The sequence below is a fragment of the Rattus norvegicus genome (genome assembly GCF_036323735.1).
Source record: "Rattus norvegicus strain BN/NHsdMcwi chromosome Y unlocalized genomic scaffold, GRCr8 chrY_unlocalized_17, whole genome shotgun sequence".
Taxonomy (NCBI): Eukaryota; Metazoa; Chordata; class Mammalia; order Rodentia; family Muridae; genus Rattus; species Rattus norvegicus.
The window spans coordinates 686,511-712,532 of record NW_026947375.1 but is presented as its reverse complement, the minus strand read 5'-3'; the positions used below and the strand labels follow the sequence as shown (position 1 = coordinate 712,532).

The 26,022-nt window shown below is 37.9% G+C and overlaps 1 long non-coding RNA gene across 3 annotated transcripts in view; it reads left to right on the top strand.

Moving 5' to 3' along the window:
• Positions 1–5,834, top strand: part of LOC134484605 (uncharacterized) — a 34,583-nt gene extending 28,749 nt beyond the window's left edge. For all 3 annotated transcript variants that reach the window (XR_010062103.1, XR_010062102.1, XR_010062101.1), the window contains 2 exons: positions 2,533–4,510; positions 5,615–5,834. This is a non-coding gene — a long non-coding RNA (uncharacterized LOC134484605). The remainder of the gene's footprint in view (positions 1–2,532; positions 4,511–5,614) is intronic.
• Positions 5,835–26,022: the final 20,188 nt, after the last annotated feature.

Genomic DNA, 26,022 nt, shown 5'->3' with positions numbered 1-26,022 from the left:
TTTAAGTCTACCCTATGTTCTCTACACTTAGATTTTTATAACTTTTATATGAATGGGTCAGATCTAATCTAATAGATCTAATAAAGTATTATACCTGACTATGTCCCCTGCCCCCACAAGAAAATCGTGTATTGTTTTTCTTTTTTTTGTTGTTGTTTTTGTTGTTTTGGAGAGCTGTGTTTTTTCATTAACCCAAATAGAAAATTAATATAGTGATCAATTATTGAACAGAAACGAAAATTATGTATTGTGGTGAGAAATTCCCCAAAATAGAGTGTACCCAAATGCAAATCTAAAATGTTTGTGGCTAGACATGCACACAAGCTCAGGACTCATGTAGCTGACAAGCATTCCACACCTGATCAACTTTAGTGATTTGGGAAATTAACTTATTCATACAGAAGCAAACTCATGGGGAATGCTTTTTTTCTTAGCCGTGTTTATAAGTGATCAAATGGTGAAGCAGGATGTAAACAAATACTGTTATCCTTCATTGTTGCTTATTTTAACAGTTTAATTTATGTACAACCTCTACGTGCTTTTTTCTATTGTGTTTCTCTGTGTCTCTGTCTCTCCATGAATATATAGGCATACAAGTGTGTGTGTGAGTGTGTGTATGAGTGCGTGTGTGTGTGTGTGTGTGTGTGTGTCTTATATGGTATTTATAAACATAGATAACATGTTTATTTATTTAAAATTTGGAAATACTGAAGATCACATTTGATTTGTGGATTAACCATGTGCTGATCTACTCACATATCTCTGATATTTTATTATATCAAGTGAATAGAGAGAGAGCCAAGAGGCTGGTGATATCTCCTACTCTACACTTGTCAGGAAAAAGTGGTCTATTTTTTGTCAAGAAAACCCAAACTTCAGCAAAGACATATACACTCCACAAAACAGGAAAGGACATCTCATTTGAAAGGAAAAGTTATCAGAGTGTGAGAAAAATGAGTTTGCCACATTCCAATATTTGTGGGACATGAGACTGAACTTCAGAAGATATAATGGGAAGGGACAGGCAGAATCCCTAAGGAACCAAAGTACGCTTAGCACTGGAGTTCCTCATTACATGAGAGCTCAGATATTGGTAAGGATGGTAAACATAATGATAAGAACTTTGCAGTCCATACTCAGTCTCCATATAAGGCAACAATGTGAACAAGATGAAAAGTAGTCACCACCACAGTGCTAACAGCTACTTTAGCAGTGGTATTGTGAAAAACAGAGTATAACTGGAGAGAGAAGAAAAGGTAGATATTTGAAAACAGACTAGGCTCTGCTGGAACTGAACAATTTTCCATGAAAGTAACCAAGCAATCACACCACAGGTGCCAAATGCAAAAATGAGCAAAGATTAACTGTATAAATACTATGTGTACAGAAATACAGGTAGTTTGTTGGAATTCTATGATGTTGAGATGAAAGAATAGGAAGGAATTTCTATCAAGTCAGGCACCATATCCTGTTCTTAGAATACTCACATTCAAGAGACTGAGACAGAGAAGTTAGGAATTTAAGGTTAGCCCGAACTACATATCAAGACAATACATCTTTTATTCTTTTTTTCTTTATTTAAATCAAAAGTCTGGTTGATAGAATATCACGAACAATATTAAGAAAATAGAAATTTAACGCCTATGCAGTGATACTCCTGCTAAGAAAACATGTTCTATAAAGAGACGTTAATTATTAAGTTACAAATACCAGCTGTCATATTGAAGGTTGTGGCATGAAGGGGTATGGTGTTGTTTGGTTGATCATTCTTCACTTCCATGTCTCATTTTACACATCTTAAAAAGCTTCTCTGATGACCTCCTTACTGTATAGACATCGATATGTGCCTTGCCTTTAATTCTATGTATTAAAACCAGTAATTTATTTATCAAATGACTATTTGATTTTGCATTATCTTCAAAAATAATGGGTCTTGAGGAATTTATACCTTTATTGTGTGGGTTTGAATATTCATAATAGCAATCAGAGAATAATCGGGGCCCAACACACACACAGGGTTTTTGGAGAGACTATACCTGTGGCAATACGAAAGCATAGAAATAAGTAGGTTGATCTGTTTTTCTGCTTAACATTTATAACTAGTTACTGATTAGAATGGGTAAAAAGTTGAGATACAGTCAAGGTTTTCTTTTCCTTAATTTCAATGATTGCTTATACAGCATGTGAAACTGACTCACCCCTGGTAAAATTTCTGCCTGAACTGCATTAGTGCAAAGACTACAAGTTTGCACCAGCTTTGTAAATATTTGGACACTTGACTCAATGCTTAACACACTTTGGAAAATCCGCTTGTGTTAAGAGAGAAAGTATTAGATATGAAAATCTGTGAGAATAAATCACTCCTAAGCTTTGATTTTTGCGACTACAGAGAAAGACTTTGACTCTGATGTAACTGAGTGTCTAAAAGTATTAAAAAATCAATATCTCTTATCTGCAAGAATCCTTTTAGTGGCTTACTGCTCTGTCTTCCAGAAGATGAGTGTTAATTGTGTCAATTGCTCTTTTTGGCAGGAAAAGGGCTTGTCTGTCAAATGCTTTTCAATCGCCAAGAAGTTTGAGGTACCTGGAGAATGCTTCCTCCTGTTCATCCTCATCCTGCTCTCATGGCCTTTGTTATCTGCACCAGTCCATCTCTACACACCCCCATGTACATTTTTCTGATGAACTTACGTATCCTGAAATTTGGTTACACTAGTTCTGTCATACACAATATATGGAGAGACTTGAAAGTGAGATCTGAGGAATCTCTCAGGAGGGATGTGCCACACAGACGTTTTTCTTCACACTTTTTGTATAATTCAGTGCTGCCTATTGCCAGCCATGGCCTTTGTCCACTGTATGGCCCTGCTTCATTCTGCAGCCCAAATGAGTAGTGAGGTATGTTCCCACATGGCAAGTGTTTCACGGGGAATAGGTTGCCTTGTAGGGTTGGGAAAAAACTACTTGAGATCCAAATCTAACCACACACAAGGAGTTGAAAAATTATTGGTCATCTTCCATACCACAGTGATATCCATGCTGAACCCATCATCTTTGCTTAAAGTATGAAGAAGTCAAGACAGGACTGAAAAGAACTCTGGGTCTGAAGAAAGTTCTGATAATAAATAGATAATTAAGGATCCCAAAGTGATCTTTCAAAAAGGTGCAAAGTCTGTGAAAGAAAGAAAAAAAATAATAACTGTGTGTTTTCTTGCTGTCTTGAAACAAACTTTAAGAAACATACCTTTCTTTAAAGTGTTCTCTTTATTCACCACCATGCTTAATTGCAAACAATTGTAAAGTATGCTTGCTACTAAATTACTTTAGTAGATTAATCCAGTACTTAAGTGGTTTCCTCTGGACAGAGTTTAAACCACATGTTAATGTCTCTGGGTCTTGAAAATTCTCTGTATCCATTCTTAGCTATTTGGAAATCTTTCAGAAATTGTTTGTACATGATCTCAGCTCGTTATGATACAATTCCATATTCTTCAGTACATGTAAATTCTTTGCATTGGATGGAACTGCTAATTAGTTCTCAGGAGAGTGAATTGTTAACCCCTGCTTTGTGTACCATTTGATCAGTCCATACTTCAGTTCTGGTCACCCAGTGTCTATTATTTTGGAACAGGAGTAGTCTTTCCTCCACTTTTTGATTTCTAAAAGGGCTGTGGAAAAGAATTTCAGCCAGGTGATTCCCAACATCAGTATCATAGTTTCATATAAACACACACACACACGTACACACACACACACACAGACACACACACACACGCACACACACACATACACACATGCACAAACACACACACACCCACACACACACAAATATGCATTCACATACAGGAACTGAAGTGAGTTTACAAGTGACCGAATATAAAAATAAAAGTCAGCTAGAGTTATATAATTAGATTCAGGTTGCTATTCAACAGGAAAATAAAATAATATACAATTAGAATCTTGAGTCTTTATGAGTATAATGAAACAAAAATAAAATTCCATTTAAGTGTGCTGAAAATATTGAAGACATTGACAAATTACCATGACACCAAAACTACAGTATTGTTTTAGGCATGAGTCACCCATACAGAAAGACAGTAATTATATTCTCTTCAGACTCATTGTTCTGAGTTTTCTTACATGGAGTAAGGATCATTCAGGTCAAAATGTTGGTGAAAAAATGACAGAGATGCTGAAAACCAATCCTAAAGTTTTGAAGAGACACACAGTCTTTCCATAGGCTTTAAGTGATTCTCCCATAACTTCTATTACTTTAAAAGAAATACAAAAGAAAATACATTAAAATATTTTAAATATGAAAGGAAAATAATTTAAAATAATTTCATTGCTCCATATTTGGTTCTTGTTAAGATGACAGATATCCTCCTAATGCTTACCTGCAATAAGCGAAGCAAGAAACACTTTGTGGTATCTGTGTCAAGTACATATAATCTCAACCTAAAAGAGGAAAACCACTGGGCAAATCCAAATTCAGAGACATTCTTGCAAGGTAAGTAGTTATCTTCAAAGGTGTGGTCACAGAAGATAAAAATAGTAATGAATTATCACAAAACTGAATGACTTAAGATATGTAATAAGTAAATGTTAACTGGATTTCTGGATTGGATATGGGCATAGAAAGTGTACAGTTCTAGAAACATTGTTGATATGATTTGGTAAACCTACTGTGTTACTTGTAACATTTTTTTTTTCAATTTTCTGATTTTTGAGAATTAGTCATTAGATTGCTTAAAGTATATAAAATTCAGGAATTAGGACACGATATAAAACCATACTGTTTCCTAGCAATTAAATCTGTTTTTCCTGTATAGTTTGAATTCTTTTTTATTTTTTGTATTTATTTATTTTATTAATTTATTTATGTCTCAAATGCTGTCCTCCTTCCTGTTTTCCCCCCAGAGTCCCTTAAAACAAACAGCATGCCTTTCTGATTACTTCTTTCAAAAAGACAAAGCAACAGTAGTTAAAAGTCATGTTTAGTCCCTTGATAGCTGTTCCTTTGGCCACACATTTGAAAATCTATATCATTGATAGTGCAGACATTAGGAAATATCTTCAAAAATGATCTTCCAAAATTAAATATTCTCCAGTTATCAGCTATCAGCTATCAGCTTGACAAAAGTGGAAGAACCCATGAACAAAAATATCCTTGTAATGTACGTAGAGAAAATTGATCAGAGAAGAAGGAATACATATAGCAACCTTCCTGGATTCAACACAATAGAGCCTACATTCCTGTAGTGTATTCTTCATGAGTTTATAGAGTTTATGGGCTAATACCTGGAAAAGAACTCCTACAAAAACCAGCAGCAAATTAACCACAAACTGCAATATTTATACAAGCCAAAGAAATATGTGTAAAGTATTATTTTCAGCTCTATATGAGAATATTAATGTTTTTTAATTCATATAGTAATAAAATTTTAATTTCATTTCTGCAAATTTTTATTGCAATTTTTTAATAAATAGATTTTAAGTGACTCATGTGATCATTAACTTTTAGTGGTTTTGATTGCACTATAGAACAATAAAGTGTTTATTTGACTGTGATCATTACTATGAATATTCACGAAAATCAAATTATGTCAACCAGGAACTGCTCTTCTGTTTTTATACTTTTTGTTGTACATATGCTTGTTCACATGTGCAACACATGCATGCCTACTGTCCAGGAGGTTGAAGAAGGTGTGAGGTTCCGTGATGCTGAAATTACAGCCACTTGTGAGCTGTCAACAGGTTCTCTGGAAGAACAGATAATGCTATTAATCACCGAATCATTCATTCATCTGCAGCAAACACCATTTTTTGTAAATATAGTGACTAAATTGTCCTTTCTTCTGCATAGACTACTGTTTTCTCAAATGTGATAATTTAATATTAAACATACACCCACCTGTTCTTAACTTCATATATATATATATATATATATATATATATATATATATATATATATATATATATATACACACACACAAATACATACACAGCCACACACACTCACACTCACACACACACACACACACACTGCTCTTACATTCAAGTTTACTTACTTACTTACACACACACACACACCTGCTTCTTACCTTCAAGTAGACTTAGTTATTTTCATAGTTATTTGTTTATTTATTCACTTTACATGCTGCACACTGCCCCCTCCAGTTCACCCCTCTCACAATCCTTCCCCCAGCCTTTTCTCCTCTGAGCAGGAGGGGAACCCTCGGGTATCTCCTCACCTTGCATATCTAGTCTCTGTGATCACACCATCTGCTAGTGAGGACAGACACAGCAGCCTAGATAAATGGGTTGAGGAGGTAGAGGTCATATCCAGAAAGAGGCAGAGAGCTGGGGTAAAAGATGCCCATGAATCAATGGGTGTTTCCTTAGTTGAGACTCACAGCCTCAGTGATATGGACCTGAAGAAGCAATCTCCGGTAGCCAGAGAGCAACCCAAATGGAGTGATAAAGACACCTACTTTTGACCCAAAATTTATTCTGACCACAAGAAATGAAGGCGCCGTGCATAGAACAGAGAGTGAGGAAATTTCAACCAATGGTTAGTGCAGATCGAGACCCATCCCAGGGATGAGCACCAATCCCTGACACTACTACTGACACTCTGTTATGCTTGGAGAAAGGAGTCTAACATGGCTTCCCTCTGAGACACTCCACTAAGCTGCTGACTCAGACAGAAGCAGACATCCATTAGCCATACCAGGGGTGGTGCTTGGGGACACAGATGGAAGAACAGAATGAAAAGGATTATGGCCTCTAAGGATATAGGCAGTCCACAGGCTTTGTCTTCATGTGGGTACCGAACAACTAGAATTGGGTTTCCCCAAAACATGTTGTATGTAGATGGGACATCTGTTTCTTTAAAATTCATTCATTTATTTACTCATTTTACATCCCAAGATCGGTGCTCCATCTTCAAGGTACGCCAACACCCATTGTCAGGGGAACCCATAAAAAGACAAAGCTATACATTTCCTACCTATGTCCTGGTGGCTCAGGCTCAGTCCATATTCACTCTCTGGTTGGTGGTTCTGTCTTTGAAAAACCCCAAGAGTCCCCATGAGTTGATTCTATTGGTCTTTCTGTGAAGTCCCTCATATTATCTGGGCCTTGATTCTTCACCTGTTTTTTTAAAGACTCCCCAAGCTCCAGCTAATGTTTGGTGGTGAATCTTTACACTTGTTTCTCTCAGGTATAGGGTGGAGTCACAGAGAGGAAAGTTATACTAGGAATCTGTGTGCAAGCATGATAGAGTATCTTTAATGTATCAGAGATAGGTGATTGCTCATGCGGTAGGTCTCAATCTGTAATAACCATTGGTTGGACATTCCTTCCATGTCTACTGTTTCTATCTTTGTCTCTGAAGATCTTGTAGGCTGTGTTAACTTTGGATTGAAGGTTTAATGGGTGGGTTTTTTTCCTTGTCACATCACTGTGGGTCATTCCTGGCTACAGAATTGGCAAATTAAGGATCTGTACCCTCACTGCTACAGTCACCCCAATAGACATCCTGGGGACTCGCCTTTCCCAGTTCTCTGGATCTTCCTTGAGATGTGCACCCCAAACTTGTGATTTCCATTCTCTTTTCCCTGCTTTCCCTATAACTAATTCCTCCAAAGCCCACTCCCTTCCCTACCTCCGCTCCCTTTCAGTTTCCTCCCTCCCTCCATCCTCCTCAATATTTATTATGCTAAATGCATTTTAAAGTCAATATTTAGGAAGAAACACTGAAAAGTGTAGAAAGTATCCCACTCACATGTTGCTAACAGTGGACTGTGCTAGTGGAAATGTGTCTCTACAACCTCTCAGTACTAGAAGTGGTCTTAGGCTTCCTATGTGTATAGATATTGGTCTTTCTCAGATTTCTGGCACGGTTGGAGACTGATTATAGTCTCGTTGCTTATCAGGCCGTATAACTCTGGATATACATATTTTTCGGATAGTTATCAGATAGTATACAATCTAGCCAAGACATAATATAGATTTTAAGCCTTTCTGAAGCTGAAATGAAGAACTAAATGTTATTTCTAACTGATATAGTGACAGACTGGGTGTTGTGTATATCAAATGCTTTAAAATTGTTGAATGGTAATAATCTTACTCAATTGATATGTAAATTAAAAGTCTGTTTAACTGGACAAAAAGGGGGAAACATTGTTTACACTGAAGTTATCTGTATTTTGATGCTAATCCACTGCTCTAAGGACAGCTGCCTTGTCCTGTATTCAGAACTCAGGTGAATTCTCCAAAACCACTTTCCCATTAAATTTGTGAAGTACAGGTGAGGGGCGGGTCCAGGAATGAAGGAGGCCTATCATTGGAGGAAGGAAGAATGGGCAGGAAAGAAGTTTGAAGGAAGTAGAAGAGACTAGAGGAAAAAGGAGAGACAGGAAGAGGAGAGGTGAGAAGCCATAGCAGGTGAAGTTAAGATTCTGCTTTGTTTATTTACTTGTTGTTATTAATGTTCCAAAGGTATGGATGGTACCAGGCTTGGTATGCTTAAGTGGGCTATTATATCTTATCAATTGGGTCAAAGATTATTTTGTTGTGTGTTCTTTTATGTGAGGATTTGAGTAAGAATGTGTGTGGCAGTAAGAGACACTGGGCAGATGAGGAGTAGGGCTGTATTCAACCAAGATATCTAGCAGAGGCTTGGGAAACTATGGTGACAGTGTTAGCGGGGTAAAAGACTACTTTTTTATTTTTATATTTTTGCAACAGCACATTCACTTCTGTATTTGACATGCTCTAGGTGTGTCCCTTAGGGAAGATCTATATCTGGTTCCTGACAGAATGTGCTTCTTAGGTTCATCAATCTTATCTAGTTTTGGTGGCTGATTATATATATATATATATATATATATATATATATATATATATATATATATATATATATATACATATATATATGTATATGTATATGTGTATATATATATTATATATGTATATGTGTATATATATATTATATATATGTATATGTGTATATATATGTATATATATGTATATGTGTATGTATATATATATATATATACTTTTGGTGGTTCCTAGAGCTATGAGATTAGGTGGAATTTTAACATGGATTCTGAGCAGCTACGTCAAGAATGTAGAATCCACAAATGCCAATGACAAATAGAATCGCTCCTGTTTTTATGAGCCTATTAAAGTTGAGGTTTCACTGGACCTCAAGTTCTTCCCTCCCTGTCAATCCTCCTTTATCTTATCTTTGGCCAGAAGAAAGAATCATTTTAAAACATCCAAAATGCTGAAATATCACCCTTTGGAACACAGGAAGGTACATATTACAGAAATGATATCTAATGGGACTACAGAAACATTTTCGATTGTCCCTGCTCTCCTTTTATTTACTCAGGCAGCTATGTATATGCATAAAATAAAAATTTGATAGCTTATCATTTTAAGTAGATACACAATATTTACACTTGCAAATTCACTTTATAGCTTGGCCACCTTTGTTGCCAAAATCATTGCAAAGATCTAGAATTGGTAAACAGAATGTTTGAGTACACATACAGGAATATCTATAAAGTCCCCTATCAAGGAATGAACAATTAGAAAATGAAATACAAAATTCACTCAGTTAAATGCCTGTAGAGAAAAAAAATGGCCTTTGAGAAAGAGGGAAAATCTAGAAAATTGAACTGTTTGTAACAGGAATGGACCCGGTAATAGAGTTATTATCCAGAAGAATCTCCTACAACCCATGTTCCTAGATCTTTTCTACCCAATACAAGCCCCTAACTGACTTGGTCCGTTAAGAGCCTGTAACCACTGATGAAAAAAAGAGAAGTTTCCAGCTGTAGAGAGATATAGTACATAAAGGTTACCACTGTGTCACAGGAGACTCTCCTGGAATAGGCACCCTTGAATCTGGTCAATATAAGGAAAGCAGGTAGGCCATGGCAGTTCTCAGTGACATCATCATTTGGCCCTCCCTGAAAAATTTCTTGTACCCTGGAGAGCACTAGCTTTTGTGATGTCACAAGGAACTGCATCACAGATATTCCTGCAGTACATCTTGGGAATACTAAATGGCCTTTATTTCAGTACAAACAGTCATTTGGGAGGGAGAACAAAGAGTATGTACATAACAGAAATGAGTAGAAGAATGTTGGCCTTCTGTTTAGTTTAAAAAAATGAAATATGTGGTACATGGGAAAGCACAGTGAGTGCTGTGTAGGGGTTATGAGGGTTCACTGAACACATAGCCTTGATCTGAGCCTTCCATATATGGGATTCAGGAAGTGCGAACCTCTCAGTAGCATCTGGTTTTCCTTGCTTGTTATGGTTCCTGGGAATCAGAGATTTTTTATCATTAATTTTATTATTCCAAAAGTCAGGTGTTGGGACAGGTATAGTGTTTTTTTTTTTCTGAGAGCTCATGGCTTTTATTTTTCCCCCAAAAGGAAAAAGACCTATGGAGGAAGGGAAAGACAAGTATTGTATGCTCAGCTCAGAGTAATCTCCTCCAGCTTTGGATTCCTATAGTACAGTTTCTGTCTGACACTGACATCTGACAGAGAGAAATGCTTCTATTTGAAACTTCATCACCTCATTCTTTCCACTAGTGTTATGCTGACTACCATTCCCTGACAGTGTCCCTCTAGATTTCTGAATCAATATGTCTGATTACCTTGCAGTTTTATTTACTTATATTTCTTTGATTTTTTTTAATTTTTAAGTTAATTTTAATATTTTTTGGATATTTCTATATCTACATTTTAAATGTTTTTTCCTCTCCCAGTATCCTCTCCATAAGAGACCTGAACGTTTCCCTTCCTTTACATTTAAACCCCCCTTACTGCCCCTCGACATTTCCTTGAACTGGGAGTCAAACCTAGGGAGAACCAAGGGCCTCTCCTTCCTTTGGTGTCCAACAATGCAATCCTCTGCTACATATGCAGTTGGACCCATAGGTCTGCCCATGTACAGTCTTTGAATACCTGTATAGTACCAGAATGTTCTTGTTCATTGTCATTGTTCTACTGATGGGGTAGAGCATCTTCAGCTCTAGTAAACCTTTCTCAAAATTTACCAAGAAGAGGTCCATTTACAAATCTCTGGTTTGCCACTGGCACTCACATGTGTAAATAACATGCTCTAGCTGTGTCTCTCAGGAAATATATATAACCTGTCCCTGGAATCATGCACTTCTAAGCTTCATTAATCTTAATCATATCTAATTTTGGTGGCTGATCTATCTATCTATCTATCTATCTATCTATCTATCTATCTATCTATCTAGTTATCTATCTAGATATCTATCCTTGTCTCTGTCTCTGTCTCTGTCTCTCTCTCTACATATATATATATATATATATATATATATATATATATATATATATATATATATATATATATATATATATATATTTGGTGGCTTCTACATCTATGAAATTATGTGAAATTTTAATATGGATTCTGTGCTCCTAGGTGAAGAATGGAGTATCCACAAATGACAATACCAAATATACTCCCTCCTGTTCTTATGAGCCTATTGAGGTTGAGGTTTTACTGGAACTCAAGCCATTCTTCTCCCTTCTCATCATCCTGTATCTATTGTTTGGCTTGAAGAAAGTATAATTGTAAAACATCCAAAAGCCTGAAGTCTCACCCTTGGAACACAGGAAGGTAGATATTAAAGAAATAATATCTAATGTGACTACAGAACTGCATTCTATAGTCCATGCTGTCCTTTGATTCACTGATGTCAGGTAATTTCTGCATTAAATAAAAATTTGGGCGTTTATCATTTGAAGTAGGTACACAATATTTACACTATTAAATTCACTCTTTAGCTTGGCCAGCTTTGTTGCGAAAATCATTGCAAAAAACTAGATTTGGAAAACAGAATTATTGAGTACACATTCAGGAATATCTATAAAGTCCCCTATCAAGGAATTAACAATTAGAAAATTAAATACATAATCCACTCATTTTAATATCTGTAGGGAAACAATGCCCTTTGGGAAACAGATAGAACTTAGGAAATTGAACTGTTTGTCACAGGAATGGACCTGGTAATAAAATTATCCAGAAGGCTCTCCTACATCCCATGTTACTAGGTATTTTCTACACATGCCAAGACCCTGAATAACTTTGTCCATTCAGAGCAGGTAACCACTCATAAAGCAAAGGGAACTCTCTAGCATTAGAGAGATGTTCTGCATAAATGTTTCCACTGTGTCAAAGGAGACACTCCTGGAAAGGGCACCCTAGAATCTGGTCAATATTAAGAAAGATCTTTAGCAGGTAGGCCATGGCAATTCTCAGGGATAATGTCATTAGGCCGTATGTAAAAAATCTCTTGCAACCTAGAGAGCCCTAGCTTTTTCTGTGATATCAAAAGTAATGTCGTGACTGCAGCTGCCTCTCAGACATTCCTTTAGTACCTCTAAGGTTTATTTTTTTTTTATTAACTTGAGTATTTCTTATATACATTTCGAGTGTTATTCCCTTTCCCGGTTTCCGGGCAAACATCCCCCTCCCCCCTCCCCTTCCTTATGGGTGTTCCCCTCCCAACCCTCCCCCCATTGCCGCCCTCCCCCCATAGACTAGTTCACTGGGGGTTCAGTCTTAGCAGGACCCAGGGCTTCCCCTTCCACTGGTGCTCTTACTAGGATATTCATTGCTACCTATGGGGTCAGAGTCCAGGGTCAGTCCATGTATAGTCTTTAGGTAGTGGCTTAGTCCCTGGAAGCTCTGGTTGCTTGGCATTGTTGTACTTTTGGGGTCTCGAGCCCCTTCAAGCTCTTCCAGTTCTTTCTCTGATTCCTTCAATAGGGGACCTATTCTCAGTTCAGTGGTTTGCTGCTGGCATTCGCCTCTGTATTTGCTGTATTCTGGCTGTGTCTCTCAGGAGCGATCTACATCTGGCTCCTGTCGGTCTGCACTTCTTTGCTTCATCCATCTTGTCTAATTGGGTGGCTGTATATGTATGGGCCACATGTGGGGCAGGCTCTGAATGGGTGTTCGTTCAGTCTCTGTTTTAATCTTTGCCTCTCCCTTCCCTGCCAAGGGTATTCTTTTTCCTCATTTAAAGAAGGAGTGAAGCATTCACATTTTGATCATCCGTCTTGAGTTTCGTTTGTTCTAGGGATCTAGGGTAATTCAAGCATTTGGGCTAATAGTCACTTATCAATGAGTGCACACCATGTATGTCTTTCTGTGATTGGGTTAGCTCACTCAGGATGATATTTTCCAGTTCCAACCATTTGCCTACGAATTTCATAAACTCGTTGTTTTTGATAGCTGAGTAATATTCCATTGTGTAGATGTACCACATTTTATGTATCCATTCCTCTGTTGAAGGGCATCTGGGTTCTTTCCATTTTCTGGCTATTATAAATAAGTCTGCGATGAACATAGTGGAGCACGTGTCTCTTTTATATGTTGAGGCATCTTTTGGGTATATGCCCAAGAGAGGTATAGCTGGATCCTCAGGCAGTTCAATGTCCAATTTTCTGAGGAACCTCCAGACTGATTTCCAGAATGGTTTTACCAGTCTGCAATCCCACCAACAATGGAGGAGTGTTCCTCTTTCTCCACATCCTCGCCAGCATCTGCTGTCACCTGAGTTTTTGATCTTAGCCAATCGCACTGGTGTGAGGTGAAATCTCAGGGTTGTTTTGATTTGCATTTCCCTTATGACTAAAGATGTTGAACATTTCTTTAGGTGTTTCTCAGCCATTCGGCATTCCTCAGCTGTGAATTCTTTGTTTAGCTCTGAACCCCATTTTTTAATAGGGTTATTTGTTTCCCTGCGGTCTAACTTCTTGAGTTCTTTGTATATTTTGGATATAAGGCCTCTATCTGTTGTAGGATTGGTAAAGATCTTTTCCCAATCTGTTGGTTGCCGTTTTGTCCTAACCACAGTGTCCTTTGCCTTACAGAAGCTTTGCAGTTTTATGAGATCCCATTTGTCGATTCTTGATCTTAGAGCATAAGCCATTGGTGTTTTGTTCAGGAAATTTTTTCCAGTGCCCACGTGTTCCAGATGCTTCCCTAGTTTTTCTTCTATTAGTTTGAGTGTGTCTGGTTTGATGTGGAGGTCCTTGATCCACTTGGACCTAAGCTTTTTACAGGGTGATAAGCATGGATCGATCTGCATTCTTCTACATGTTGCCCTCCAGTTGAACCAGCACCATTTGCTGAAAATGCTATCTTTTTTCCATTTGATAGTTTTGGCTCCTTTGTCAAAAATCAAGTGACCATAGGTGTGTGGGTTCATTTCTGGGTCTTCAATTCTATTCCATTGGTCTATCTGTCTGTCTCTGTACCAATACCTTGCAGTTTTTATCACTATTGCTCTGTAATACTGCTTGAGTTCAGGGATAGTGATTCCCCCTGAAGTCCTTTTATTGTTGAGGATAGCTTTAGCTATCCTGGGTTTTTTGTTATTCCAGATGAATTTGCAAATTGTTCTGTCTAACTCTTTGAAGAATTGGATTGGTATTTTGATGGGGATTGCATTGAATCTGTAGATTGCTTTTGGTAAAATGGCCATTTTTACTATATTAATCCTGCCAATCCATGAGCATGGGAGATCTTTCCATCTTCTGAGGTCTTCTTCAATTTCTTTCTTCAGTGTCTTGAAGTTCTTATTGTACAGATCTTTTACTTGCTTGGTTAAAGTCACACCGAGGTACTTTATATTATTTGGGTCTATTATGAAGGGTGTCGTTTCCCTAATTTCTTTCTCGGCTTGTTTCTCTTTTGTATAGAGGAAGGCAACTGATTTATTTGAGTTAATTTTATACCCAGCCACTTTGCTGAAGTTGTTTATCAGCTTTAGTAGTTCTCTGGTGGAACTTTTGGGATCACTTAAATATACTATCATGTCATCTGCAAATAGTGATATTTTGACCTCTTCTTTTCCGATCTGTATCCCTTTGATCTCCTTTTGTTGTCTGATTGCTCTGGCTAGAACTTCAAGAACTATATTGAATAAGTAGGGAGAGAGTGGGCAGCCTTGTCTAGTCCCTGATTTTAGTGGGATTGCTTCAAGTTTCTCTCCATTTAGTTTAATGTTAGCAACTGGTTTGCTGTATATGGCTTTTACTATGTTTAGGTATGGGCCTTGAATTCCTATTCTTTCCAGGACTTTTATCATGAAGGGGTGTTGAATTTTGTCAAATGCTTTCTCAGCATCTAATGAAATGATCATGTGGTTCTGTTCTTTCAGTTTGTTTATATAATGGATCACGTTGATGGTTTTCCGTATATTAAACCATCCCTGCATGCCTGGGATGAAGCCTACTTGATCATGGTGGATGATTGTTTTGATGTGCTCTTGAATTCGGTTTGCCAGAATTTTATTGAGTATTTTTGCGTCGATATTCATAAGGGAAATTGGTCTGAAGTTCTCTTTCTTTGTTGTGTCTTTGTGTGGTTTAGGTATAAGAGTAATTGTGGCTTCGTAGAAGGAATTCGGTAGGGCTCCATCTGTTTCAATTTTGTGGAATAGTTTGGATAATATTGGTATGAGGTCTTCTATGAAGGTTTGATAGAATTCTGCACTAAACCCGTCTGGACCTGGGCTCTTTTTGGTTGGGAGACCTTTAATGACTGCTTCTATTTCCTTAGGAGTTATGGGGTTGTTTAACTGGTTTATCTGTTCCTGATTTAACTTCGATACCTGGTATCTGTCTAGGAAATTGTCCATTTCCTGAAGATTTTCAAATTTTGTTGAATATAGGTTTTTATAGTAAGATCTGATGATTTTTTGAATTTCCTCCGAATCTGTAGTTATGTCTCCCTTTTCATTTCTGATTTTGTTAATTTGGACACACTCTGTGTGTCCTCTCATTAGTCTGGCTAAGGGTTTATCTATCTTGTTGATTTTCTCAAAGAACCAACTTTTGGTTCTGTTGATTCTTTCTATAGTCCTTTTTGTTTCTACTTGGTTGATTTCAGCTCTGAGTTTGATTATTTCCTGCTTTCTACTCCTCCTGGGTGTATTTGCTTCTTTTTGTTCTAGAGCTTTTAGGTGTGCTGTCAAGCTGCTGACATATGCTCTTTCCTGTTTCTTTCTGCAGGCACTCAGCGCTATGAGTTTTCCCCTTAGCACAGCTTTCATTGTGTCCCATAAGTTTGAGTATGTTGTATCTTCATTTTCATTAAATTCTAAAAAGTTTTTAATTTCTTTCTTTATTTCTTCCTTGACCAGGTTATCATTGAGTAGAGCATTGTTCAATTTCCACGTATATGTGGGCATTCTTCCCTTATTGTTATTGAAGACCAGTTTTAGGCCGTGGTGGTCTGATAGCACGCATGGGATTATTTCTATCTTTCTGTACCTGTTGAGGCCCGTTTTTTTGACCAATTATATGGTCAATTTTGGAGAAAGTACCATGAGGAGCTGAGAAGAAGGTATATCCTTTTGCTTTAGGATAGAATGTTCTATAAATATCCGTTAAGTCCATTTGGCTCATGACTTCTCTTAGTCTGTCTACATCACTGTTTAATTTCTGTTTCCATCAGCTGTCCATTGATGAGAGTGGGGTGTTGAAATCTCCCACTATTATTGTGTGAGGTGCAATGTGTGTTTTGAGCTTTAGTAAGGTTTCTTTTACGTATGTAGGTGCCCTTGTATTTGGGGCATAGATATTTAGGATTGAGAGTTCATCTTGGTTGATTTTTCCTTTGATGAATATGAAGTGTCCTTCCTTATCTTTTTTGATGACTTTTAGTTGGAAATTGATTTTATTTGATATTAGAATGGCTACTCCAGCTTGCTTCTTCTGACCATTTGCTTGGAAAGTTGTTTTCCAGCCTTTCACTCTGAGGTAGTGTCTGTCTTTGTCTCTGAGGTGTGTTTCCTGTAGGCAGCAGAATGCAGGGTCCTCGTTGCGTATCCAGTTTGTTAATCTATGTCTTTTTATTGGGGAGTTGAGGCCATTGATATTGAGAGATATTAAGGAATAGTGATTATTGCTTCCCGTTATATTCATATTTGGATGTGAGGTTATGTTTGTGTGCTTTCATTCTCTTTGTTTTGTTGCCAAGACGATTAGTTTCTTGCTTCTTCTAGGGTATAGCTTGCCTCCTTATGTTGGGCTTTACCATTTATTATCCTTTGTAGTGCTGGATTTGTCGAAAGATATTGAGTAAATTTGGTTTTGTCATGGAATATCTTGGTTTCTCCATCAATGTTAATTGAGAGTTTTGCTGGATACAGTAACCTGGGCTGGCATTTGTGTTCTCTTAGTGTCTGTATGACATCAGTCCAGGATCTTCTGGCCTTCATAGTTTCTGGCGAGAAGTCTGGTGTGATTCTGATAGGTCTCCCTTTATATGTTACTTGACCTTTTTCCCTTACTGCTTTTAATATTCTTTCTTTATTTTGTGCGTTTGGTGTTTTGACAATTATGTGACGGGAGGTGTTTCTTTTCTGGTCCAATCTATTTGGAGTTCTGTAGGCTTCTTGTATGTCTATGGGTATCTCTTTTTTTAGGTTAGGGAAGTTTTCTTCTATGATTTTGTTGAAGATATTTACTGGTCCTTTGAGCTGGGAGTCTTCACTCTCTTCTATACCTATTATCCTTAGGTTTGATCTTCTCATTGAGTCCTGGATTTCCTGTATGTTTTGGACCAGTAGCTTTTTCCGCTTTACATTATCTTTGACAGTTGAGTCAATGATTTCTATGGAATCTTCTGCTCCTGAGATTCTCTCTTCCATCTCTTGTATTCTGTTGGTGAAGCTTGTATCTACAGCTCCTTGTCTCTTCTTTTGGTTTTCTATATCCAGGGTTGTTTCCATGTGTTCTTTCTTGATTGCTTCTATTTCCATTTTTAATTCCTTCAACTGTTTGATTGTGTTTTCCTGGAATTCTTTCAGGGATTTTTGCGATTCCTCTCTGTAGGCTTTTACTTGTTTATTAATGTTTTCCTGTGCTTCCCTAAGTGTGTTCATGTCTTTCTTGAAGTCCTCCAGCATCATGATCAAATATGATTTTGAAACTAGATCTTGCTTTTCTGGTGTGTTTGGATATTCCATGTTTGTTTTGGTGGGAGAATTGGGCTCCAATGATGGCATGTAGTCTTGGTTTCTGTTGCTTGGGTTCCTGCGCTTGCCTCTCGCCATCAGATTATCTCTAGTGTTACTTTGTTCTGCTGTTTCTGACAGTGGCTAGACTGTCCTATAAGCCTGTGTGTCAGGAGTGCTGTAGACCTGTTTTCCTCTCTTTCAGTCAGTTATGGGGACAGAGTGTTCTGCTTTCGGGCGTGTGGTTTTTCCTCTGTACAGGTCTTCAGCTGTTCCTGTGGGCCTGTGTCTTGAGTTCACCAGGCAGCTTTCTTGCAGCAGAAAAGTTGGTCTTACCTGTGGTCCCGAGGCTCAAGTTCGCTCGTGGGGTGCTGCCCACGGGCTCTCTGCAGCGGCAGCAACCAGGAAGACCTGTGCCGCCCCTTCCGGGAGCTTCAGTGCACCAGGGTTCCAGATGGTCTTTGGCTTTTTCCTCTGGCGTCCGAGATGTGTGTGCAGGGAGCAGTCTCTTCTGGTTTCCCAGGCTTGTCCGCCTCTCTGAAGGTTTAGCTCTCCCTCCCATGGGATTTGGGTGCAGAGAACTGTTTATCCGGTCTGTTTCCTTCAGGGTCCGGCGGGGTCCTGCCGCTCCTGGGCCCTCCCCCACGGGAGCCCAGAGGCCTTATACAGTTTCCTCTTGGGCCAGGGATGTGGGCAGGGGTGAGCAGTGTTGGTGGTCTCTTCCGCTCTGCAGCCTCAGGAGTGCCCACCTGACCAGGCGGTTGGGTTTCTCTCTCACCGGGTCTGGGAGCAGAGAGCTGCTGCCACCTCTAAGGTTTATTAATTGGCCTTTATTTTAGTTTAAACAGCTATTTAGTAGGGAGAACAAATAGGATGTAGATATCAGAGATGGGGGGAAGGAAGTTGGCCTAATGTTTTAGTTTAAAAAACGAAGAAATACATGGTACATGGGAAAGCTCTGGGTACTGTGTAGGGGTTGTGAGGGTACACTGAACACATCGCCTTGATCTGAACCTTCAACATATTGGATTCAGGAGGTGAGAGCCTCTCAGTTGCATCTGCATTTCCTTGCTGGTTATGGCTCCTGGAAGTCAGAGATTTTTTATTATTAATTTCTTTATTCCAAAAGGCAGGGATTCGGAAGGGTTCAGTTGTTTTTCTGAGAGCTCATGACTTTCATTATTTTTCTCCATGAGAAAAAGTTCCTAAGGAAGGAGTGATGACAAGTATTGTATCCTCTGCTCAGTGTAAATTCCTCCTTGCTTTGGATTCCTATAGTGCACTTTGTTTCTGACACTGATATCTGTGACAGAGATGTGCATCTAGCTGCGACATCATCATCTCAGTCTTTCCACTAGTATTACTCTGATTACAATTCCCTGACAGGTACCCTTTAAATTTCTGGGTCGATACGTATGATTCCTTGACAATTTTCTTTTCTTTTACTTAAATCATTTTTTAAGCAATTTATTGCTTTTTTAATTGGATACTTCTATATTTTCTTTTCAAATATAATTTCCTTTCCCAGTTTCCTCTCCAAAAGAGCCCTGACCTGTCCAATTCCCCTTTTTCTATAACCCCCTTACTGCCTCTTGACATTCCGTTGAACTGGGAATCAAACCTAGGGTGGACCAAGGGCCTCTTCTTCCATTGTTGCTCACCAAGACCATCTTCTGATACATATGGAATTGGAGCCATTGGTCTGTAATGTGCAGTCTTGAATGTTGATTTAGTACCAGAAAGGTTTCGTTCATTGGCATTGTTCTTATGGGGATTAAAGCCCCATTCAGATCTTGTAATCCTTTCTCAACATTTACCAACAAGAAGTCCATTTTCAGTTCAGGATTTGCCATTATCATTTAACACTGTATTTCACATACTCTAGCTGTGTCTCTCAGGAAAGGTCTATATCTGTTCCTGGCATAATGCACTTCTTAGCTTCATCAATTTTATATCATTTTGGTGGCAGATGTATATATATACATACTTTTGGTGGCTCCTACAACTAGGTGGTTAGGTGGAATGTTAACATAGAATCTTCCCAACTAGGTAAAGAATGTAGAATTCAGAAATGACAATGTCAAATGGACTCCATCCTGTATTATGAACATATTGAATTTGAGGTTTTACTGGTGGTAATGCCATTCTTCTCTCTGCCTATCCTCCAGTATCTAAGGTTTTTACTTAAGAAAGAATAATATTAAAACATTCAAAACCCTCAAGTCTGGCCATGGGAACACAGGAAGATAGGTAGTACAGAATTAATATCAAATGGGACTAGAGAACCGAATTCTATAGTCCATGTTGCCCTTTGTGTTGCTGATGTCTGGTAATTTTTAGATGAAATAAGCATTTAGGAGTTTATCATTTGAAGTCAGTACACAGTATTTACACCATTATGCTCAGTCTATAGCTAGGCACAATTTGTTGCCAAATCATTGTAGAAAATGGAATTGGAAATCAATATATTTGAGTACACTTTCAGGAATATTTATGAAATGCCCTGTCAATGAAAGTACAATAAGAAAGTAAAATATAATATTCATTTAATTACAGGACTGTAGGGAAAATACTGGCCTTTGTGATACATAGATAACCAAGAAAATTGAACTCTATGTCACTGGAATGAACCTGGGAATAAAAATATTATCTAGAAGAACCTCCTACACTAGATGTTCCTTAAACTTTTCTACCCATGCCAAGGCCCTTATTAACTTTTTCCATCCCAAGCATGTAACTGCTTAAAAAATCAAAGAGAAATCTCTAGCTTAAGAGAGATGGAGTATGTAAAGGTTTCCACTGTGTCACAGGAGACATACATGGAATGGGCACCCTCGAATCTGGTCTATGTAAGGAAAGCTGTTTAGCAGGTATACCATTGAACTTCTCAATGACATAATCATTAGGCCCTCCCTGAAACATCTCTTGTAACCTGGAAAGCCCTAGCTTCTGTGATGTCACAAGTATTGTTGTGACTGAAACTCCCTATCAGATATCACTTCAGTACCTCTAGTGTTTACTAATTGAATTCTAATTCAGAGTAAACAGCCATTTTGGAGTGAAAGCAAAGAGGATGAAGAGATCAGAGATGGGGAGAAGGATGCTGGCCTTCTTTCTTGATATAAAAAAAGGAAGAAATACATGGTCCTTGGGAAAGCTCAGTGAGTCATTGGTACAGATTGAATGGGATGGCTGAAGAGACAGCCTTGATCTGAGCCTTCAATATAAGGGTAACAGAAGCTGGGAGCCTCCCAAAAACATCTGGACTTCCCTGTTATTATAGTTCTTGGAAGTCAGAGAATTTATATCATTTATTTCTTTATTTCAAAAGCCAAGTTTTGGGAAGGGCACAGTTGTTTTCCTGAGATCTCACAGCCTTTATTCTTTTTGTAAAAAAGAAAGTGTCCTAAGGAAGATAGGATTGACAAGTATTGTGTCCTCTTCTCAGAGTAAACTCCACCATGCTTTGGATACCTATGCTGCCATTTGTGTCTGACACTGATATCTGGGAGAGAGAAGTGCTTCTGTTTGAGACTTCATCATTTCAGTCTTTCCACTAGTTTTACTCTGAATACCACTTTGGATTTCCGAGTCAATATATGTGATTAATTGTCAGTTTTCTTTCTTATCTTTCATTATATTTACTCTTTAGCAAATTTTATTGTTTTTTTTAACTTGTTGTTTCTATATTTAAATTTAAAATATTATTTCCTTTCCCAGATTCCTGCCCTTAAGATCCATATCTGTTCCCTTTCCTTCTTTTCAAACCCCCTTTTCTGCCAATTGACATTCCCTTGAACTAGGAGACAAAGCTAGGGAGGACAAAAGGCTTCTACTCCCATAGTGCCCAACAATGATGGGGAGAAGGAACCTGGCCTTCTGCCGTGGTATTAAAATAAGAGAAAAATACGTCATCCTTAGGAATGCTAAGTGCATACTTCATACCTGTTGACTGGAGTATCTAAAGAGATAGCCTTGATATGAGCCTTCACCATATGGGAATCAGGAGCTGAGAGCTCCTCAGAAGCATCTGTAATTCCAAGTTCTTATGGTTCCTGGAAGTCAGAGTGTTTATATCATTCATTGCTTTATTCCAAAAGCCAAGTTTTGGGAACAGTACAGTTGATTTGCTGTGACCTCATGGCCTTTATTTTTTTTTTGTCCAAAAGAAAGACGTCCTAAGGAAGAAGGGAAAGACAAGTATTGTGTCCCTAGCTCAGAGTAAACACCTCCATGCTTTGGATTCCTATAGTGCAGTTTTTATCTGACTCTGATATTTGGGAGAGAGATGTGCTTCTAGTTGAGACTTCATCATCTCTGTCTTTCCACTAGTATTACTCTGAATACCACTTTAGATTTTCGAGTCTATGGGTTTGATTAGATGACTGTTTTCTTATCTTTTATATCTTGAGTTTATTTATTTTTTAGCAAATTTAATTGCTTTTTTTAAACTAGATGTTTCTCTATTTACCTGTAAAATATTATTTTCTTTCTAATTTTCCTTCTTATAAAATCCCTACCTATTCACTATCCCTTCTTTAATGACACTTTCTGCCCCTTGACAATCCCTTGAACTATAAGACAATTCTGGCTTGGATCAAGGGCTTCTCCTTTTATTGGTGTCCATTAAGATCATCATCTGCCACATATCCATTTAGAGAAATTGGTCTGTCCATGTAAAGTCTTTTAATATTGGTCTAGTACCAGGAAGTTCTGGTTCATTGGTACCGTTGTTGTTATGGTGTTGAAAGCACCTTCAACTCTTGTAATCCTTTCTCAAAATCTACCAACAAGAGGTCCGTTTTCAGTTCACTGGTTTGCCACTAGCATTCACTTCTGTAATTGACATTCTCTAGCTATGTCTCTCAGGAAATATCTACATCCAGGTCCTGGTACAATGCACTTCTTAGCTTCATCAATCTTATTTAATTTGGTGGCTGTTATATATATACTTTTGGTGACTCCTACAATTATGAAGTTAGGTGGAATTTTAACATGGATTCTGCGCAAATAGGTCAAGAAGGAAGAATCCACAAATGGCATTGCCAAGTAGACTCTCTCTTGTTCTTATGAACCTATTGAAGTTGAGGTTTCACTGGTCCAGAAGCCATTCTTCTTTGTGATCATCCTCCTCTACCTTCTGCTTGGCCTTAAGAAAGAAACATGGTAAAACATCCTAAACAATTAAATCTGGGCCTGAGACACTAGAATGTAGATATTTTTGCAGATGATATCAAATGTGACTAGAAAAGAAAATTCTATGCTCCATATGGTCCTTTTTTAACTGATATCTGGAAATTTTGGATAAAATATAATTTTGGAGTTTATCGTTTGATGTCGCTACACCATATTTACACTGTTATACTCAGTCTATTGCTGTGCGCCTTTGTTGAGAAATCATTGCAAAAAATGAGTTAGAAATTAGAATGTTTGAGTACACATTCAGGAACATTTATAAAATCACCTATCAAGGAATATACAGTAAGAAGTGAAATACAGTATTCATTAAAACTAAAGGTCTGTAGGGAAAATACTGGCCTTTGTGATACAGAGAAATCCTAGAATTTGAACTGTATTTCACAGTAATGTACCTAGGAATAAAATATTATCTAGAAGAATCTCCTACACTCCATGTTCCTAAATCTTTTCTACCCATGCCAGGTCCCTGACCAAATTTCACCATTTAGAGCATGTAACCACTAATGAAGCAAAGATAAGTTTGTAGATTTAGAGAGATGGAGTTCGTAAAGGTTCCCATTGTGTCACAAGAGACATAACAAGAAAGGGCACCCTTGTATCTGGTTCATGTAAGGAAGCTATTTAGCAGGTAGGCTTTTTCTGTGATGTCACAAGTGTTGTTGTGACTGCAACTCCCTTTCAAATATTCCTTCAGGACCTCTAGAGTTTACTAACTGGCCTGTAATTCAGAAAAACGAGCCATTGGGGAGTGAGAAGAAAGAGGATGAAGAGATCAGTGATGGGGAGAAGGAAGCTGGTCTTCTGACTTGGTGTCAAAAAAAAGGAAGAAATATGTGGTCCTTGGGAAATCTCAGTGAATCCTTGGTAGGGGTTGAGGAGGATCACTGAAGAGATAGATTGGATCTGAGCCTTACACATATGGGAATCAAGAGCTGTGAGCCTCTCCAAAACATCTGGACTTCGCAGTTCTTATGCCGCTGGAAGTCAGAGATTTTATATCATTCATTTCCTTACTCCAAAAGCCAAGTATTTGGATGGTCACAGATGTTTTCCTGAGAGCTCATGGCATTAATTCTTTTCGTAAAATATAAAAAGGTCCTAAATAATAAGGGAGAGAAAAGTATTGTGTCCTCTGCTCAGAGCAAACTCCTCCATGCTTTGAATACCAATAGTGCAGTTTGTTTCTTACACTAATATCTGGGAGAGAGCAGTCCTTCTAGTTGAAACTTCATCATCTCAATCTTTCCACTAGTATTTCCACTGACTAACACTTAAGTTTTCTGAGTCAATTGGTGAAATAAGCTTGCATTTTTCCTTTCTTTTCTTTCTTTCTTTTTTTAAAATTTTTTAGCAAAACTCTCAAATATCATCCTGGGTGACAATGTAGATTAGACCCATCAGATGAAATGAAGAATTGAAAAACTGTCCTGGGGATGAAAATGGTAAAGAAATCACATTGATGTATCATAAATGCAGTGCCAAGAGCAATATTAATACTAGTCTGGGGAGATGCTGCCTTTATCAGAGACCACAGACCTTTAGTTTAGAATGATTCAGTACTAAACTGGGAATGGAAAATGATGGTTGATATGGTTCTAACAGATCTCATAACATTAAAAAGGGTCTCTTCCAGATCAGAGAATGATTATTGTAAAGCAACTTCCAGAATAAACTTATGAGACCCACCATCAACCTGTGAAATAATGTGCGAAAGAAGAAATTAGTGTCTCTTCAGGGACAAACTGTTGCTTTCAAACAAACAGTAAAGTGTCCATTCTATGAATGATACATAGATATATACACATTATAGCAGGATGAATACAGAGTTTCTTCAGGTCCATGAAAGAGGTATTCAGCAGTTGACCTGGCTCAGCAATAAAGTTATTTTTTGCCAACTCATGAGACCTGAGCTCCTTCACTAGGAGATCCATGATTGAAGGAAAGAACAAACTTCAGACAACTTGTCTCAGATTTCTATGTAGTTCAGATTTCCTGGTCTTGGTCCTCAGAAGGAAGGACATCTTGTTTTTCAATTCTTGTTCATCCTATAATCCTTCTCTCTGATGCACTAATGCAAATAAATTAGGGTGCATTTCATTGATAGATTACAATTGATATTTTAATTCTGTTGCCAAGAACTATAGAAAATAAGAAGGGCTGTATCAAAGCATCCTTTGAAAGTCAGACTACGGGAATGTGTCCATTGGAAATTTGTAACTGAGCTGAAACTCTTACTAGAGACAAACTGCCATAAAAGGTCTTCTCTAGATACCTGGTGTAGTAGTTGGTGTTCCCAACAGATAGTAAAGGATGAATCTCTCTGTATAGAGGAATCTGATTGTTCAAAATGATCACAGACTACGGACCACATAATTTAACAATGGCTGACTATTTGTAAACTCCTAGAATCCATTAGATTATTAGACCAAAAGGCTTGGTGTCTCATCTGGTCATAAGTATATGGATAAATTTTCAGTATGCAGGTTCTAATGTATGTGAGGGTTTGGTAGCATTGTGAGTGCAAACATGAAAAAGTAAAAGCTTCATTCTTCCATGTTTTCTATGGGGATTCAAATAAAAGGCATAGTTAAGAATAGACTGGGATTGCAATTCTCAAACAGACCAGTATCTTCAACTGAACATTCATTTCTGGGAAGCTGCGCGCTGTCAGAATGGCTCAGGTGTATGTGAACTGCAAGATCTAGTCTGGGAAGGCATTCCTATTCATCAATCACACCTGCCCCTACTACAGAAACACCCAAGACTTCCTCAATCAACTTTTTTGG